The 16,735-nt window shown below is 55.9% G+C and overlaps 1 protein-coding gene across 4 annotated transcripts in view; it reads right to left on the bottom strand.

Moving 5' to 3' along the window:
* IL4R (interleukin 4 receptor) overlaps positions 1-12,761 on the bottom strand; it is a 40,150-nt gene extending 27,389 nt beyond the window's left edge. For 3 of the 4 annotated variants that reach the window (XM_039257529.1, XM_039257528.1, XM_039257532.1), the window contains exon 1: positions 12,652-12,761. The gene's annotated coding sequence lies outside the window, so the exon portion shown is untranslated. Of the gene's footprint in view, positions 1-905; positions 1,026-12,651 lie in introns of those variants that run through there. The other variant, XM_039257531.1, reaches the window with a different exon arrangement.
* Positions 12,762-16,735: the final 3,974 nt, after the last annotated feature.

Raw genomic sequence — 16,735 nt, 5'->3', positions numbered from 1 at the left:
TTGTGGGATCGAGCCCTGTGTTGAGGTGCTGTGATGAGTGTGGAGGCTTTTTAAGATTCTCTCTCTCTCTGCCTCTACCTCTCCCCCCTCCCCGCCCCCTCAGATTAAAAAAAAAAAAAAGCAAGCAAAGACTAGAAAAAGATAACAATCTACATCGCAGACAGTTAATGGCCTTTGTATATAAAGAGACCTCACAAATCAGTAAGATTAACACCCCATCAAGAAAAACAGGCAAAGGGCCTAGATTATTCACCCAAGAAGTATTCCATGCTGGCAAAATATGAAACAGCCCCACTCATCTGCTAGTTCATAATGTACTGAATATAAAAGATCACCCATCACATTTAATTATTTGTCTATATATGTACTGTTTGTTCCCCCAAACCCTGTGAGAATGCAAACCCATGAAGACAGAGCTTTATAGTCATTGCTTTGTCCCCAGGACCTGAATAGTGCCTGACAGATACACAGTAAGTGCTCAGTAAATACCCATTAAATGAGCAATAGGTTAAAATTCAAGAATAACTAATCCCATGATCTATTCTTAAGCATGGGGTGCCAAGCTTTTGCTCATGATGATTGCTATGCATACAACTCTGCAAGGTAGGTTAACACTGAACCCCCCATTTTACACAGGAGAGGAACTGGGGCACCGACAAGTTCCAGAGCTAGGATTTGAACCCAGGCAGCCTCACTCCAGAAGCCACAACCCTGACCCCTTGTATTTGCTGCCTCTTGAAACGCAATCCCTGCCACTCTCGCAGGTGGTGTGATGGCCAAAACTGAGGCCTAGAGACGGGCAAGTGACAAAGTCAAGGTCAGAGAGGTAGGAAGCAGCGCTTGGGGAAGAGGTCAGAAGCGCTCCCAGTGGGAGAACCCTCCAGCCGGCAGTGAAATGCACTCACCTCACTCTTTGTATCTGGGAGGAGGTGAGAGGCCAGTCTTGAAACGTCAAGGCCAGCGGCAGTCTGGCCGTGACCGAGCAGGCCCTTCTGGAGCCCATAAGGGTGCAAGGCCTCCCGCACCCCACTCCTCTTCCTTCTCTGACCGCAAACCGGCTGGCAGCGGGGGCTGGCCGGGCAGACAGGACGTGGCCAGTCCCATGATGAGCGCGTGTGAAGAGGAAGCCAATGACAGCGGGGGCTGCAGGGGGGCCTCCCTGGGGGGAGCCACCAGCCCCTGGGGCTCCACTGTTTTAAGCCAGCCGGGAGCTTCCTCTGGCCTCTGGGCCAGCTGGGCCAGCCTGGCAGGGAGCCAGGGCCACACTTCTCTCCCAGCGGCCGCCTTCCCAGAACTGCTGCCCAGCAGGGTTCCCGGAACCCACAGGCACGTCAGCGGCCCCGCCTGGCCAGTGAGGCAGGCCAGGCCGGGGCCCCAAGACCACAAGCAGGGGAGGGGAGGGGAGGCAGCCTCCAACCGGGGGCTCCTCTTGCCCTACTACTGGGGGGCGAGAACCAGCCACCTTGGCCAGCCTAGCCCAGCAGGCTTCCCCGTGCACCTACTGCGTGCTCCCGGCCCTCGGTCCCTCGCCCGTGTGCATTCTCGCTGCAGGTGTTCTGGAGCGCCTACTATGCGCCAGCACCCGCAGATGCAGAAGAAGCCACTCACTTCTACCTTCCTCTCTCTGACAAGTACTTGAAAAGACAAGTCACTGGAGCTTTCTGAGCAGAGACGTGACAGGACGAGACCCTGGAACCACCTCTCCGGTTATGTGGTCTGCGGGGCCCATGGGGTCAAGGGCAGAGGCAGGGACTGTGAGGAGGCCAGCGCACTGGTCCAGGCAGCAGGTGCCGGCAAGGGTCCGTAAGAGCAGGCTGGATTCTAGACCTGTCAAAGGTACAGCCAACGGCATACGCTGGCAGAACAGACTTTGGGGTGGGGGGGGAAGGGGGTGAGAGAAGAGAGGGAATCAGGGTCGAGAATGACTCTCGTTTGGCCTGAGCCACCAAAAGGGGATGGCATGGGGTGTGGGAGGGACCCACGCGGGAACATGTCTGCAGAGGGGCTGTGGGAACAGCATCAGGAAAGGCAGCCGTCAGGGAGGACCCACACGGGCCCTGAGGGTCAACTGTTCCTGGAGGGACTCCCCAGGGGAGGGCAGGGGCGGTGTGGTGTGTGCAGAAGAAGACCATCCCACGCAGGGGAGGTGCCGTGGGCTCCATGAGGACAGGCCACGTCTCATCCTCTGTAAGCAGAAGGCCAAGCCCGGCGGCCGGCGCAGCACACCCCCTCAATAAGCAACCACGCGCCTTCTAGTCTGTTCTACACTTGGGCAGTGTGCTCCCTCAGTGCCAACCACTGCTCTCGGTGCCTGAAGTCCTTGCTACGAGGGGACTACAATAACAAGCCCGTTTTTGATCCTGATGAGTCTCGGGAGAAGGAAAGAGATGGGGGAAGTGATGAGCAAAGAATGAGTGACTAGCAGGGGAGGGTGGAGGGCATGGCCCATCCCCCAGGCCGCAAGACCTGCCCTTGGCTGCAGGGACGGATAGAAGAAGAGGGCAACGGGGCACAGGACGTGACTGAGGCTGCGTCTGTCCCCAGGACAGCAGGGAGCCCCTGAAGGCTGTTAGGCAGGAGAGGGGCAGGTACACCTGCCACGAAGTGCACTCCACGTTGGGTGTGGAGAAGGGCTGTGGGTTCGAGACCGAGCTGGACAGGCTGGGGGGCGCGGTGGGTGCTGCTGGAGAAGGGGGGCAGGCCCAGCCCTGCATGGGAGGGGGGGCGAACTTGCTGATGGCAGGCAGTGGGTGCAGGAAGATCAGGCGCCCTCCCCATGCTGGGACAGGGGGAGTTGAAGCAGGTGGTGGGCCCCTGGGGCGGGAGGGGGCATCCAGTCCAGGAGGCCGTATGTTCCACTGGCCTGGAGCTCAGCAGGTAGGCTGGGGCTGCAGACTGGCCTGAAGGTCACCAGCTGTGTCTGAAGCCCAGGGGGATGCGTCGTCTGAGGGGGACAGGAGGGGGCTGGAGGCCACGGACCTCCTTCACAAGACATGGCTGGGCCAGACCCGCTGGCGGGGGCAGCATCTTGGGGACAGGCTGGCCACATTATGGCAGCGTGGACACTCACGCTGACTGTGCATACACTGAATCCAAGCTGGCAATGGGGTCGCCGGGGAGGCCGGAAGGCACACCCATCCTCAGCAGGTCCTGGAGGCCCCGGGGAGGAGGCTGGGCCTCAGGGGTCAGGAACAGCCAGCGGCGCCCGTCACTTGCAAGGCCATTTCTCTGCTTAGCCGACACCCCAGAGCCGACACAGTGGAGGGTCCACAGGCATCGCTCAACGCAGGGAGGCCGCTGAGCAGCCATCCCTCAGGAACGCAGGGACACAGCCCCACAAGCTGGAATTTTCCACCTCTCACAGCTAGATAAACACTGACCACCAATTCTGGCTCAGAATTTCCTTAAATACCTTAATGCAGGCAGCGATCTTGGCCACCCGGGGGGCACTGACCGCAGAATGCTGGTAATTGGGGCATTACCACGATGATGACATCTGGCCCCAGGATGCTGATTAGATTTGGGTTGTCTCAGGGACAGCCGTGGCTCCCAGCGGCCTGCTTCCTGAGGTCCGCAGAAGTCACCGTGATTGCCCCGTGTGTCCCCCCGTTCCTCCGGCGCTCTGTCCATGGGGCCCGCCCCACCTCCCAAACTGACCGGCCTCTGTCTCGGCCATGGGAGGCTCTGCCGGGCGCGGACAGCGGCACCGACTCCTTTACCCAACAGCAACCCAAGGTGCACTCAGTACCGTCCCCACGGCAGACACAGGGGCAGTGACACCCGGAGGCTCTGGACCCCACCTACGGATGCACAGCTAGTACTTGGGGCGTCCGGATTTGAAGCCGGGCCTCCTGGCTCTGGAGGACAGCCCGGAGGAAGCAGCCATGGCCAGGTTCGCTCCTTCTCTACACCTCTGTTTGCTCGTGCTGGCAAAGCCCCATGTAGGAGAAGTGGTCAAACGCCCCCACCCCCTGCCCCCGCACAGAGAGGGAAACTGAGGCTCAGAGGCATTCAGAGATCACCCGAGGTGACCCGGCAGGAAGGGAGTGAGCTGGAACTTGGCCTCTGCCCCTGTTTGCCCAGCCTTCATCTGTGAACTTGTTTCAACAGTGACCAGGACTTTGGCCCCTGGGTAAACCCAAAGCCGGCAGGTAGTGCGTCAGTGTCAGCACAGGTAAGAGAGCCCTGTTCGCTTTCTGTGTGCAGACAGGTGCTGGGGACAGAGGTCCCCTCCCTGGAGTCCGTCCTGCATCCACCCCACCCCCCATATGATCCCCAGCACAGTCAGGGGCACGCAGGCACGTGCGGCCACCCCCGTGGGCAGGGGCCTCAGCGCGTCAGAGACACAGAAGCACGACTCGGCCTGAGTGTGCAGGCCCTGCCCTGATGGTCTAAGAGGCCTTGAAGCCAGGGGCCCTCTAAGAGCCTCGGTCTCCTCGTCTGTGAGGTAAGGACAGCACCACTTGGCTCACCAGTCATGTGAGGGGACAGAGAGACCACAGCGGGTGGAGGAGGCACTGGGGACAGCGAAGAGAGCAAGTGACAAAAGCCCACCTTCAAGCACCAAGGAAACGCCGAGACCCTGGGTGATGACGCTGCCACAACACAAACCGGATGCAGGAAGCCGGGCTCCAGACAGTGAACCCGATTCCACTGCCGTCAGGTTCCACAGCAGGCGGGCCTGGATCCCGGGGTCAGAAGTCAGGGAAGTGTCCTGGGGGCTGGCAGGAGGGCACCGTCCGGGGGCCGGTCAGGCCAGGTTACGCACAGGCGCACGCTTCGGGAAAATGCACGAGGCTATGCACGCGCCCGCTCAGTAAGGAGGCAAAGGGAAACGGACGGACGAGAGGGAAGGAGGTGAGAGGGTGTGCGACGTGGGCTGAGGGGCCACAGCCGCAAACATCTCAGCCCTCCCACGCTCAGGGCCACGAGGGTCCCCAGAGACCCCGCAGCCCACCCCCTGGCCTCTACAGGGGCCACCGACCTCTGCTTACCTGCCTCCTCACTCACAACCTGGGGGGGAGGAGGGCGCACAGCTCACAGCCACCTCCCCCAGAGCGACTCAGGTGTCCAAGGGAACGCAGACCCACGCCTCCGATGGCAGAGAGGTGACAAGCCGCGGCGGGCACAGGACCAGCTCCAAAAGGCTTTGTGCCGCATCAGCGAAGGCCTGGGCATTGCCAGGGCTCTGGATTTTTCAAAAGAAGCTAGAAATCCAGATTTCTATGTATATTTCCCTCATTTGTAACTGTCGGGAAAGGGTTCCATTTTCAAAAATCACAGCACACATCTGTGGTCCCTCCTTGGCTTCCGATGGCCAGCTGGTGTCCTCTAAGGTTGGGTGGGTGAGAGATGCCCCCAACAGAGGCAAGATGCCACTGGGGCCGGGGCGGGGGGCGGTGAGACCCCTCAGCTTCCTGGTGCACCGGCCCCACCCCCACCCCGGAAAGGTGAAAGTGAAAGGCTGCCTTTTCAATCGTTCTCTCCCTCTGTGCCTAGTTCCTCTTATCCATTATGGGATATGGTCGTTATGGTGATGGGGAAGGGGTGGGGCTGGAGACCCAGCATGGCCTGCTCTTTGATGTGAAGGATCCCCCAAATTCTCCAAGCCCCTGCCTTCCTCCTCCGTAGGGGAGGGCGAGGGGCCCAAGTGGGGTCCTTACCAACCCTGCGCTCTCCCAGCCCTGCCCCCCACCTGGCCCCAAATGTGCCCCAGACTCCCCTCTCGGTGCCCACCTCCTATGCCAGCCCCTCGGGACACTGCCCTCACACGCCACTCCTTCCTCGGCCCGCCCCTGCCCGTCCCTCTGTCCCAGGAGCAGTAAGCTGGGCCTTCTTCCCGACCAGAAGCTCCTCCAGGCCAGAGACTGTGTCTTATTCGTGTGTCTGTGACCTGCGAGCCAGCCAACCCTTGGTGGCCTTCACCCTGGGGCGTGGTCCTCCCTCCCTCTTCTCCCGGCTGGAATCCCAGCCCCTGTTCACACCCAGTGACTAACCTGCGCCTAGGGACGCCAGAGCCTTTCCTATTCACTACTCTGATTATTTTCACAGAAACCCGTGCTGAGAGGCCAAGTGAGTCATACCCCCGTTTTATGGATGGGGAAATTAAGGTGCAAACAGGCAAAAGGACTTGCCCAAAATTCCCAAGCAAGTGGGTTGCAGGGCTGAGTGTGAGATGTAGGGGGAAAATTTTTTTTAATGTATGGGGCTACAAGACTGGAGTCAAGGAAAAGTCCTAGAAAAGTCCTTCAACTTTAGTGTTGAAGAAAAGAAGGCAGAGAATTGGGAAATCGGTCAAGAGAAATGCGCGTAAAGATCAGAGGTACAGAATGAATGAACGCTGAATAAAATAAATTCAAGGTAGCAAAGTATTAAGAGAAACATGGCTCTTTTATACTGTTAGGGAGCAATTCAGCAGCAGGTATAAAAATCATGAACCCTTTTTCTATTTATGTTTTCTATTTATATGCACTGAATAACATGGCTTTGAAAATAAAGCAAAACAAAACAAGAAAGGTCAAGCTGAAAGGAACAGATCTTTCATCAGAGCAGGAGATAAGTCAGATAGAGAAAAACACAGAAAAACAGAAAACATGAATGATGGAATTAGCAAAACTGATCTGAGAGCTCTAATTCTAAAAGTTTACACCCACCTTGGGGCGCCTGGGTGGCTCGGTGGGTTGAGTTTGAGCATCAGGCTCTTGATTTCAGCTCAGGTCATGATCTCAGTTTGTGAGTTCAAGACCCACCTCTGGCTCCCCGCTATACCTGCGCTATCCCTGCTGCGTCTGCTTCAGATCCTCTCCCCCCTCCCCCACTTGCACTCTCTCTTTCAAAAACAAATAAACATTAAAAACAAAACAAAAACCTCTACAGTCACCAGAAAATATACGTTCTTTCAAAGACAAGAGGAACATATATATGGAAAAACTGACCAGAGAGAGAATCTCACGGAGATCTCAACAAACTCTCCATTGTTGATATATACAAGCTACAAATACTGACCATGATGCAGTAAATTTAGACTCCCACAATACAAAGATAACTTTAAAAAAATCCACCCATCTTTCAAAAAGTTTTTAAAAAGTGCATAGCACTTTTAATCAAAAGGGAAACTAAACTATTTTCACATGTGTAACAAGACCTGTGAAATGAAGCCAAAGGAGTACTCAAAGAAAAAAATATATATAGCCACTTAGCCTGAAGTAGATTTACTAGAAAATAAGAAAGACTAAAAACAAGTGCTAGCCTCAAATAAGGAAGCTCATAATGGAATAATGTTTGACAGACAGCAGCTCATGCAGAAGAGAGACCTGGAGGTTTTAGCTGGCAAGCCCAATGTAAGCTCCAAGGGGGATGTGGTCACTAAAAAGTATGACCGCAGGTTGTATCAACAAAGGTATGGGCTTCAAATCCAAGGAGGTGATAGTCTTCCTCCTCTGTGGCTGGGCAGACATTGTGGGGAGGCAATGGATTTTATGTGAGACTTTGACGAATGTGATCATGTCCAAAGCTGGACTGAATTCTCCACAATTCCTCGAGTCAGGCAGAGTGGCTGAAAGGACGGTAGCTGGATAGTCTGAATGAGAGAAACACTGGGCTCAGCTTGGAGCAAGCTGTTTCCTACTTCCAAGGGGGCAGAACCAGAGCCAGGAAGTGAATGCTACTGGAAAGTTAGTTTGGCTAAATCTCTGGGAAGATTTTTCTCCCAGCTACAGCTGTCCAGGTGTGAGGATCTGGCTTCCAGAAGGCCAGGGGCAAGACTGGCAAGAGGCTGTGGCTCCGTGGGCCTGGAGGACTGCCCGTCCAGAGACCTAGTGTCTCTCCTCCCCAGAGAGATTCCGTTTCCTTTTTTGAAAAGGCAGAACACTCCCCTGGCTTCCAGGAGAAGGGCCTCCCCAGTTCTCCAAAATGGCTCTGGGTGACCAAGCTCCCCCAACTTCTGACTGTGCAACAAGTTCTCTTAACCTGCACTCCATGGGCCGCGTGGCTCTGATCAGCAGTTAAATGCCCCCCAAGTCAGCAGCCTTGGGTTTGAATCCAGACTCTGCCCTTTGGAGCTGTGACACCCAGATCAGTCACCACGTGGACCCCAGCTTTCCTCTTCAGGGAAATAGGGAGGCACCCACTCATTGACCCGTCTTCAGCCAGCACAGTGCCTGATCCTCATTCCCTTCTGCGCCCCCTCTGCTTTGGTGTATCCGTATCCTCAGTCTGCAACCGGGAAGGTGCTCGCTGTTAAAACGATCTGTGAAATGATTTGTGTGATGACTGGATCACCTGTAAGCCAGTACTGGCCCGACCATATCCACGTTAGGTGTTTAAACACCGTGGTAAAGACTGGAGATGCTGGAACCGTGTGGTTCCCAGCCCTGCTCTGCCACTCATGTGGCCGCGGATACGTTACTAAACTGCCCTGTGCCTGTTTCTTCATCTCAGAAGACTAGATAAGGGTAGTTCCTACTTCGGGAGGTTACTTAACAAGGTGAATGGGACGCTGCAGGTAGCTAGTTCCTATTTTCCTCCCTCCCTCTGCACATCTGGCCCACTTCATCACCCCATCAGCTTCCTTGTGGCCCAGACACACCAAGTGTGTTCCCACCGCAGGGCCTTTGCACCTGCTGTTCAATCTGCTGGAATCGCTCTCCGGATGTCTGTGTGTCTTTTTACCTCAGGTCTCAGCTCAAAGGTCACCTCCCTCACGAGACCGTCAGCTCTACGAAGGCTCCTGCTTCTCGGTCATTCACTGCTGTGTTCTCAGTCCCTAACACGTCTGCTGAGTGAGTGCGAGCCTGGCGCTGACCCTCAGCATGCGTGTGCACCTGTTACTTTCAGCTGTGTAGTCAGTCCCTGTATACACCTGCTGCTCAGCACTATGGTCCTTCCCCTAATATTAGGAAGTGCTCCACCAAACCCAGGAGGCCTCGCTCTTGCCCCCTCACACGGACCCACTTCCTTCCTCTGTCCCTGGAGCAGGGAGGAGGGAGGACTCAGATGCCCGGCAGGCTGGTGACCCTCTCCGGCAAGCTGGCGCCCAGGCCTGCTTGAGCGAAGCCCCGGGATCTGCCATGCGGGCCCCCCAGGGTGAGAACGAGTCAGTCGGGGCCAAACCTGAAAGCTCAGACGCACAGCCACATCTTGGAAAGGCAAAGGCACGCGCGTTTAGACAGAACTGTGCGCCCAGAGCCAGGGACAAGCAGCAGGCCGGGAAGTGGGCGGGGGGCGGGGGGGTGCAGACGAGACCTTCCCTGTGGTTCCCTCCTCCCGGCCCACTCTTCCTCAGGCCTCTGCCCCACGTCTTCCCCCCACCACGGGTCCAGCACTCCCCGATGGCTCACATCACTTTCTCTGCAGTGCGACACATAAGCAGTGGCGTCGGGGGGATAAACAAACACACCGAACGGCCCCATGATTAGTTCCCCTCCGATCTCCCTTCCAACTGAGTTACAGGAAAACTTCTTGGTTTTCAGAACTTGCAGATTTCAGAATCAGGGATAACGGTGGTCGATCTGCATGTGTTTGTCTATCGCTGTGTCACCCAACTTCAAACTAGAATTTAAACTCCAGCAGAGCAAGGACTTTGTCCAATACTCTGTCAGTAGCTTCTGGAACAAATAGGTGCTTGATAAATATTTCAAGATGTGAATGAGCTAACAGGTGCTGGATATGGAGAAGTGCTTGTCCTAAATTAGAAGAGAAACAGCGATCGCTGAGCCGTGGGCAAGGTGCCTATAAAAACTATTTCCTGAACGGCCCCCCACCCGTACTCCTTTTAGTGACAAGCAAACAGGCTCAGCGAGGTTTAGCAACTGCTTCAAGATCACACAGACAGGAAGCAGCAAGGTTGGATTTGAACCCGGGGCCCCTTCCATCTGCAATCCTGTGCTCTTCTCTCTGCCTCGGGCTCAGAGATGCAGTCAGAAAACAGGGAGCCAGCCCGTGTGACGCTGGACGCCCTGTGGCTTCTGCGAGACCCTTCAGTGTCCCCTGGGTCTCCTATCTGCACTCTTGCAAAAGGGCGAGTCCACACAAAGCCCAGGCAAGCCACTGGCCTGTCTTCTGGCCTCGCCAAAGGAATTCTGGCAGACGTGACTGGACACGTCTGTGGCCATGAGGAGTGCTCCGAAGGACGTCCCTCTTGCTAACCTGAGCAAGCTGGCACAGTGGAGAAGAACGCAGGCTGGGGAGAAAAGCAGATTCAAATCCTTCCCGGTCACTCCTAGATAATACGGCCTTGGGCAGGGCCACCGCATACATCTCTGGGTCTCCGTTTCCTCCCTGGCAAAACGGATCGATTCAATCCCATCCAGTGGGGTTCCTTTAATTATTTAACAAACGCGTAGTGCTCATTCAGTACCGGGCACTGTTGCGGAGCTTTGACATTTATTCGTTCATTTAAGCATTGCTACAGCGGTGTCAGGCCGTCACTATAATTTCATAAACGGGGAGACTGAGGTCCTGAGAAATCAGACAAGTGGAAATCCAGCATTTGAACCTGGGCAGCCTGGCTCCAGAGTCCATGCTCTTAACCTCCACACTATGCTTCCTAATGGGGAAAAAGAGTCATGAACGTGTGTCATGGAGGTACTATGTTCTGGAAATTGTGTTAAGTATCTTATAAAACACGATGCCCCTAGCTTCCGTGAAAGCCCAGCCTGATAACAGTGAGCAGCACGGTTGCTGGAGCCCAGCACTCCAGGGGCTTCGAAGGTACCATCAAAGGCAGCTGAGGGCAGAGGGCAGCACCCCCATCCTGGGGCTAGGGGGGCAGGGACGGAGGGAGCGGAGGGGTCCTGGACAGGCCCCCCACTCACTTCTTGGGCAGTGCATTTCAGGCCCATTGCCTCATCAGAGCATGACTGCCTTAGGGGACCACCTCCCTGCCCTCACTGTGTTGTACAAAACACACCAGTTATCCAGCCGCCGCCCAGAATTTGGAAATCCTCAGGTCATCCCAGACCTGCCGGTAACTGGGTGTGTGGCAACCAGGGCGCCTGACTCACGAATGCTTTCCCCTCCTTGCCGCCTTCCCATGGCCTCCCTCCAGACTTGGCTCCAGAGGTGCCGGGAGGCGCCTGGGAATCTGCATCATAATTTATGGCTCAGTGCCCCTGGCCACGCTCCTCAGCACACGGCATTCAAGACCTTCCACAACGTGGCTGGGCGCACCTTCCCCTCCGTGTCTAGCTGCCTTGAGCTGCTCCCAGCTGCTCCCAGCTGCTACCAGCACGCCTTCACTCCCACTTTCCCCCCAGCGCAGCTCCTCCGCCCCTCTTCCAAGGCTGGCTCGGAGCTCCCCTCTCCATGAAGCCTGTCCCGGCCACTTGATCATCCCTACTTGAGCCCCCAGAGGGCAAACACCAGTGCCCTGAAGAGTCCTGGAACAGCATCCCGTAGGAGCCCAGTGGGTGCCGATTAGTGAATTGATGGCTGGGGCAGGTTGACCCCCCCCCAACACCACAGCACCCACATCCGTAACCGCTGGGCAGGTGAGCTGCCCTTGAAGGGGCTCTGCAGGACTCTGGAATCCTGACTGTGGGGGACACCCTCGACAAAGGTATACGTCACCCTCCGTCTCCCCATCGGACCTGAGGCACTGATATCCCAAAAAAATGCCCAGGCTTCTAAAAGGCCAGCCTTAGAGGAGGCGCTGCAGGGGGGAACCTGGAAGCCAGCGGGCAAAGAGCGAGGCTAGGACTCGGCAGGGGCTAGTGCTGGCCCAGCAGCCATCTGCAAATCCCCCCAGCGCCACCGCTGAGGTTGCTGCGTCCCCAGCCTTGCCTGATATAAGAAATCCAGATTTTGTCGGTTTTTTAAAAAATCCAGATTCCTAGATTTACTGACTCTGAACCTCAGTGAAGGCAGCCTGGGAATCTGCCTTTTTAATAAAACCCCTTGGACAAATCGTTTATGGGGGAGTTGGGCAAATATTGCTGACTGGTGGACGGCGACAGGCTCTGGCGTCAGACGGCCTGGGTTCGAATCCCGTGGCACCCGTTCCAGGCAAGCGTCACCTCGGGCAAGTTATTTAAATCGCCTGGGCCACACAGCATCCTCCTCTGAAAAACGGACGTGACACACGGCGCGGACGCAAATAGTTATCTTGCGATTCAACTCAGAACACGTTCAATGCTCAGGACAGACCCTGTCCAAACTGAGTGCAGTGAATGATCGCTGTTATTATGGGGTCTACCCAACATTCAAGTAAGGAGAGCAAGGGTCGACAGGGCCGCGTTTCCCCAGACGCCTCGACCCGGCCGCCAAGTTCAGTTTTCGGAACTCCCCCTCCCCTCCCCCAAACCCTCACCCACTTCCTGCGCGCGGGGCAGGGGTGATCGCTGGGACACCGGGGCTGCGTGGCCCGAGCCCCGCCTCACCCCAGGCTCACGACGTCCCCAAGTCCCCGAGGGGCCGTCCCCGCTGGCGTCTCCCGACCAGCACGAGTCTGCAGGGGTGCGTCGGGGTCCCCGCTCCGCCCGTCCGCTGCCCCCGCGGGCGCCCGGACCGAACCCGCCGCCGCTCGGGGCGCGGGGAGGAGCGGGCCCCGAGCGACCCCCAACGAGGTCTGGTCGGCCCGGGGGTCCCCGTCGCCTGGAACCCCGCCGGCGGCCGAGCCCCCGTCTCCGCTGAGCGCGCGGGCCCGCGTCCTACCTGCGCCTCCCGTGTCCATTCGCCGCGTCGGCGCCCGAGCGGGATGTGGGGGACCCCGGGGCTGCCGGTCCTGCCCGCGCCGCGCGGGGCTTTCCTGGGCGCGCGAGCCGGCCCGCCCCGGCTTCCTGCGCCCCGCCCCTCCGCAGGCCCCGCCCCTCCGCAGGCCCCGCCCCGCCTGTCCGCCCCGCCCCCCGCAGGCCCCGCCCCGCCGCGCCCCGCAGGCCCCGCCCCGCGCCCCCGCCGCCCACGGCTCGGGCCTGGTTCCCGGGCCCGCCCCCTCCCCAGCGCGGCGTCTCCAGCCAGGAACCCCCGCAGTGCTTCCCCCTGGCTGTCAGAATGAAGTCCCGGCTCCTGCCAGGGCCTCCCGGGCGGCCCCCGCCCCCCTCCCAGCCTCGCTTTGCAGAGGGGCAGGTGCATGCGGGGCTGGAGCGTTGGGCACCTTTCCTCCATCTCCCTTCCCAACACCCCAACTTCTGCGAGGTGCCCCTGTGCGTTTGGCCCTTCACCGGACGTTTACTGAGCGCCTGCCATATGCCGGGCTTCGGAAGAATTTAGACCGTGAAACAACCCTTCTATCAATAGCTGGTAAGATCTGACAGGCTCTGTTGTAAGGCGCCGCATGTGGTAATTTATTTAACTCTCACAGCGACCCTATGAGGGAGCTTTATTACTATCACGTATGTTACAGATGGGGAAACTGAGGCACCTGGGGCTTACGCAGCAGGTGTGGGATTTGAGCCCAGGCTCCATAGACCACTAACCACTGGACACCATTAAAACCCCCAATGGAGCGAAACAGAAGGGAAGAATGCTAAGAGAATAAAAGATTTCAGGTAACAAGAGGTCCCAAGAAGAAAATAAAGCAGAGAGGGTTAGGCCAATGGGGGGGGGGGGTGGTTGGAAGGTGTTCCTGATGAAGACACATTTGAGCTGATCCTGAAGAGAGTATGGGGGAAGACTAGTTCAGGGAGCGAAACCAGCAAGTGCAAGGGCCCTGGGGTGCAAGGGCATGTTGGAGGAATTGCCTGAAGACTAGCTTGGCTGGAGAGCCTTGAGGAACGGAGAAGGGAAGGAGGTAAGGTAAGAGGTTGTGCTGACTCAGGCTGTGAAATGCTGGAGACCCAGAGGGTAATTTGACCCCATCTTAGCCTCAAGAAGCGCCTGGTCTTAGACTCCTCAAAGCCAAGGGCAGCCCAATGTGCTTGCTGTGGTGGAGGGTGAGCCAGGGAAGCACAGAAGCCTCCGGTGAGTAAGGGTTGGCTTCCTAGGGGAGGGGACACAGTACTCCAATTCTCTTTCATTATTTTTCTTTTATTTCTTTCTTTTCTTTTTTTAAAGTTTATTTATATTTGAGAGACAGAGAAAGACAAAGCATGAGCAGGGGAGGGCAGAGAGAGAGGGAAACACAGAATCCGAAGTTGGATCTGCCAGCACAGAGCCCAACGTGGGGCCCGAACCCACAAACTGCGAGATCATGACCTGAGCCGACGTCGGTCACTCAACCGACTGAGCCACCCAGGCGCCTCCTCTTTCATTATTTTTCATGCACTTATTTTTTCTTGGCCCTACTGTGTGCCTGCCTACCCCTGTGACAAGTGCTGACAACACATATGGAGATACGAAATAAATATGGACCCTGCTTTCCAAGACCTTATAACTCAAGTATGTGACAGCAGACAGTAGACAGTCTGGGGGGAGTCAAGGATGGCTTCCCAGAGGACGTGGCCTCTGATGGTCCCTCCAAAGGTCAGTGCAGAAAAGGGAGGGAAAGGGGAAAGGCATTCAGGCAGAGGGGATGGGGCGAGCAAATACCTAGGGGCGAGAAAAGGTACCGTAATTTAGCATCTGTGTATTAATGCCTCCATGTGCCAGGGCCTGAGCTGGGGGCAGGAGACAATGAGAAATATAGAGCCATCCCCTGCTTTCTTAGCCCCAGGGGCAGGCTGGGGCCCCGACAAGTAACAAACGCAAGCAGTTGGGGTGTACTGAACACTGGATGGGGGCACCCGGGGCAGACAAGGGGAGAGGCCTCAGAAGGGCCGGGAAGCACGGCCAGACAAGCTGTGGATTTCAACAGGTCAGAGGGCAATTCTGCATTTCTTTTTGAAGTTTTTATTTATTTATTTTGAGAGCAAGAGACAGAGCATGAGCAGGGGAGGGGCAGAGAGAGAGAGAATCCCAAGCAGGCTCTGCGCTGAGCCTGACAGGGGATTCGATCTCGTGAATGGTAAGATCACGACCTGAGCCACAATCAGGAGTCGGAGGCTTACTGACTTAACCACCCAGGCGCCCGGAAATTCTGCATTTCACATGAGGTCCGCAAAGAGCAATGGGGGCAGCTACAGGCATTGCTTCACTGACCAAGGTTTGTTCCTGCCTAGAAAAGTGTGCACCACAGTCACACCCACCCACACACCCACTCACTGACATTCTTTTTTAAATTTCTTTAGATGTTTTTATTTATTTTTGAGAGAGAGAGAGAGATGGCATGAGCAGGGGAGGCTCAGAGAAAGAGGGAGACAGAATCGGAAGGAGGCTCCAGGCTCTGAGCTGTCAGCACAGAGCCTGATACGGGGCTCGAACCCACGAACCATGTGGTCATGACCTAAGCCGAAGTTGGCCGCTCAACTGACTGAGCCACCCAGGCGCCCCTCACTGACATTCTTCAAGCACGTTCACATGCATACGTTCACACTCATGGACTCACACATCCTCTCACACACCTGCACGTGTTCATACCCATCCAAGTACCCTCACCCACGTGTTCACATTAACTTACACTCATCCACACACTCCACGTGTTCACAGTGGTGAACACTCACACAGGCCCATGCACTCACACCCACACGCAGGGACTCAAACGCATAGACAGCTGACCCTTGAGTAACACGGGGGGATTAGGGGTGCACACCCCGGGGCAGTGGAAAATCCACGTATAACTTTTTTTTTTAATTTTAAATGTTTTTTATTTATTTCTGAGAGAGAGAGACAGCGTGAGCAGGGGATGGTCCGAGAGAGAGGGAGACACAAAATCCGAAGCAGCCTCCAGGCTCTGAGCCAGCTGTCAGCACAGAGCCTGATGTGTGGCTCGAACCCACGAACCGTGAGATGATAACCTGAGCCAAAGTCGGACACTTAACCGACTGAACCACCCAGGTGCCCCCCACGTATAACTTTTGACTCCCCACAAAGGTAACTCCTAACAGCCAACTGTTGACCAAAGCCTTACAGATAACACAGTTGATTAGACCATAGTTTGCATGTTGTTCAGTATTTTGTACTGTATTTTTAGAATAAAATAAGCTGGAGGGGTGCCTGGGTGGCTCAGTTGGTTAAGCATCCGACTCCTGATTTCGGCTCAGGTCATGATCTTACGGTTCGTGGGTTCAAGCCTTGCATCAGGCTCTGTGCTGACAGGGTGAAGCCTGCTTGGATTTCTCTCTCTCTCTCTCTCTCTCTCTCTCTCTCTCTCTCTCTCTCTCTCCTGAAAAGACAGGGAAGATCAGACCACATGTGGTCCTACGGGAAGACTTTCTAGAAATTGGGGGAAGGGAACATGGGAATTCTTTGGACGATTCTTGCCACCTGTCTGTAAGTCTGAAATGATGTCAGAATAGGAGTTAAAGAGAACAGGGAATTGTCCTGAGGCCCCAGAGACAATAAATGTGAAGTTAGTCATTTCGAATACGGGGTTTCATTATTCAAATTCACCTGCCCATGCTATGCAGCCTTTGTCAGGGGCTGCTCTGTGTCAGGCCTAGAGAGGAGCCTGGACACCCCCCTCAAAGAATAAAAACCCAGTCCCTTCACCCAGGGGGTTCCCAAGTGTGGCTTCAATACAAATTCAGCTCACGTGATATCAAAACACACTTGTTTTAAGCCAATCTCTCAGGCTTTAAAGGAGTAATAAAGATAAATACAATTGTGTAAACAACAGGTGTAGATTTACAGAAAAACAGATAGCATCCACAGTCCCACCCCATCTCTCCCTCCCATGAGCACGATGTCCTGTATTACTAACGTCTTGCCTTAATGCACTATATTTGCTCCGGTTACTGACCCATATTTATGCATTATGATTATT

This window comes from Hyaena hyaena, unplaced genomic scaffold, assembly GCF_003009895.1.
Source record: "Hyaena hyaena isolate Hyena2069 unplaced genomic scaffold, ASM300989v1 scaffold_624, whole genome shotgun sequence".
In the NCBI taxonomy this organism is placed as follows: domain Eukaryota; kingdom Metazoa; phylum Chordata; class Mammalia; order Carnivora; family Hyaenidae; genus Hyaena; species Hyaena hyaena.
The sequence above is the reverse complement of the archived record's forward strand: the minus strand, read 5'-3'. Positions and strand labels throughout refer to the sequence as shown.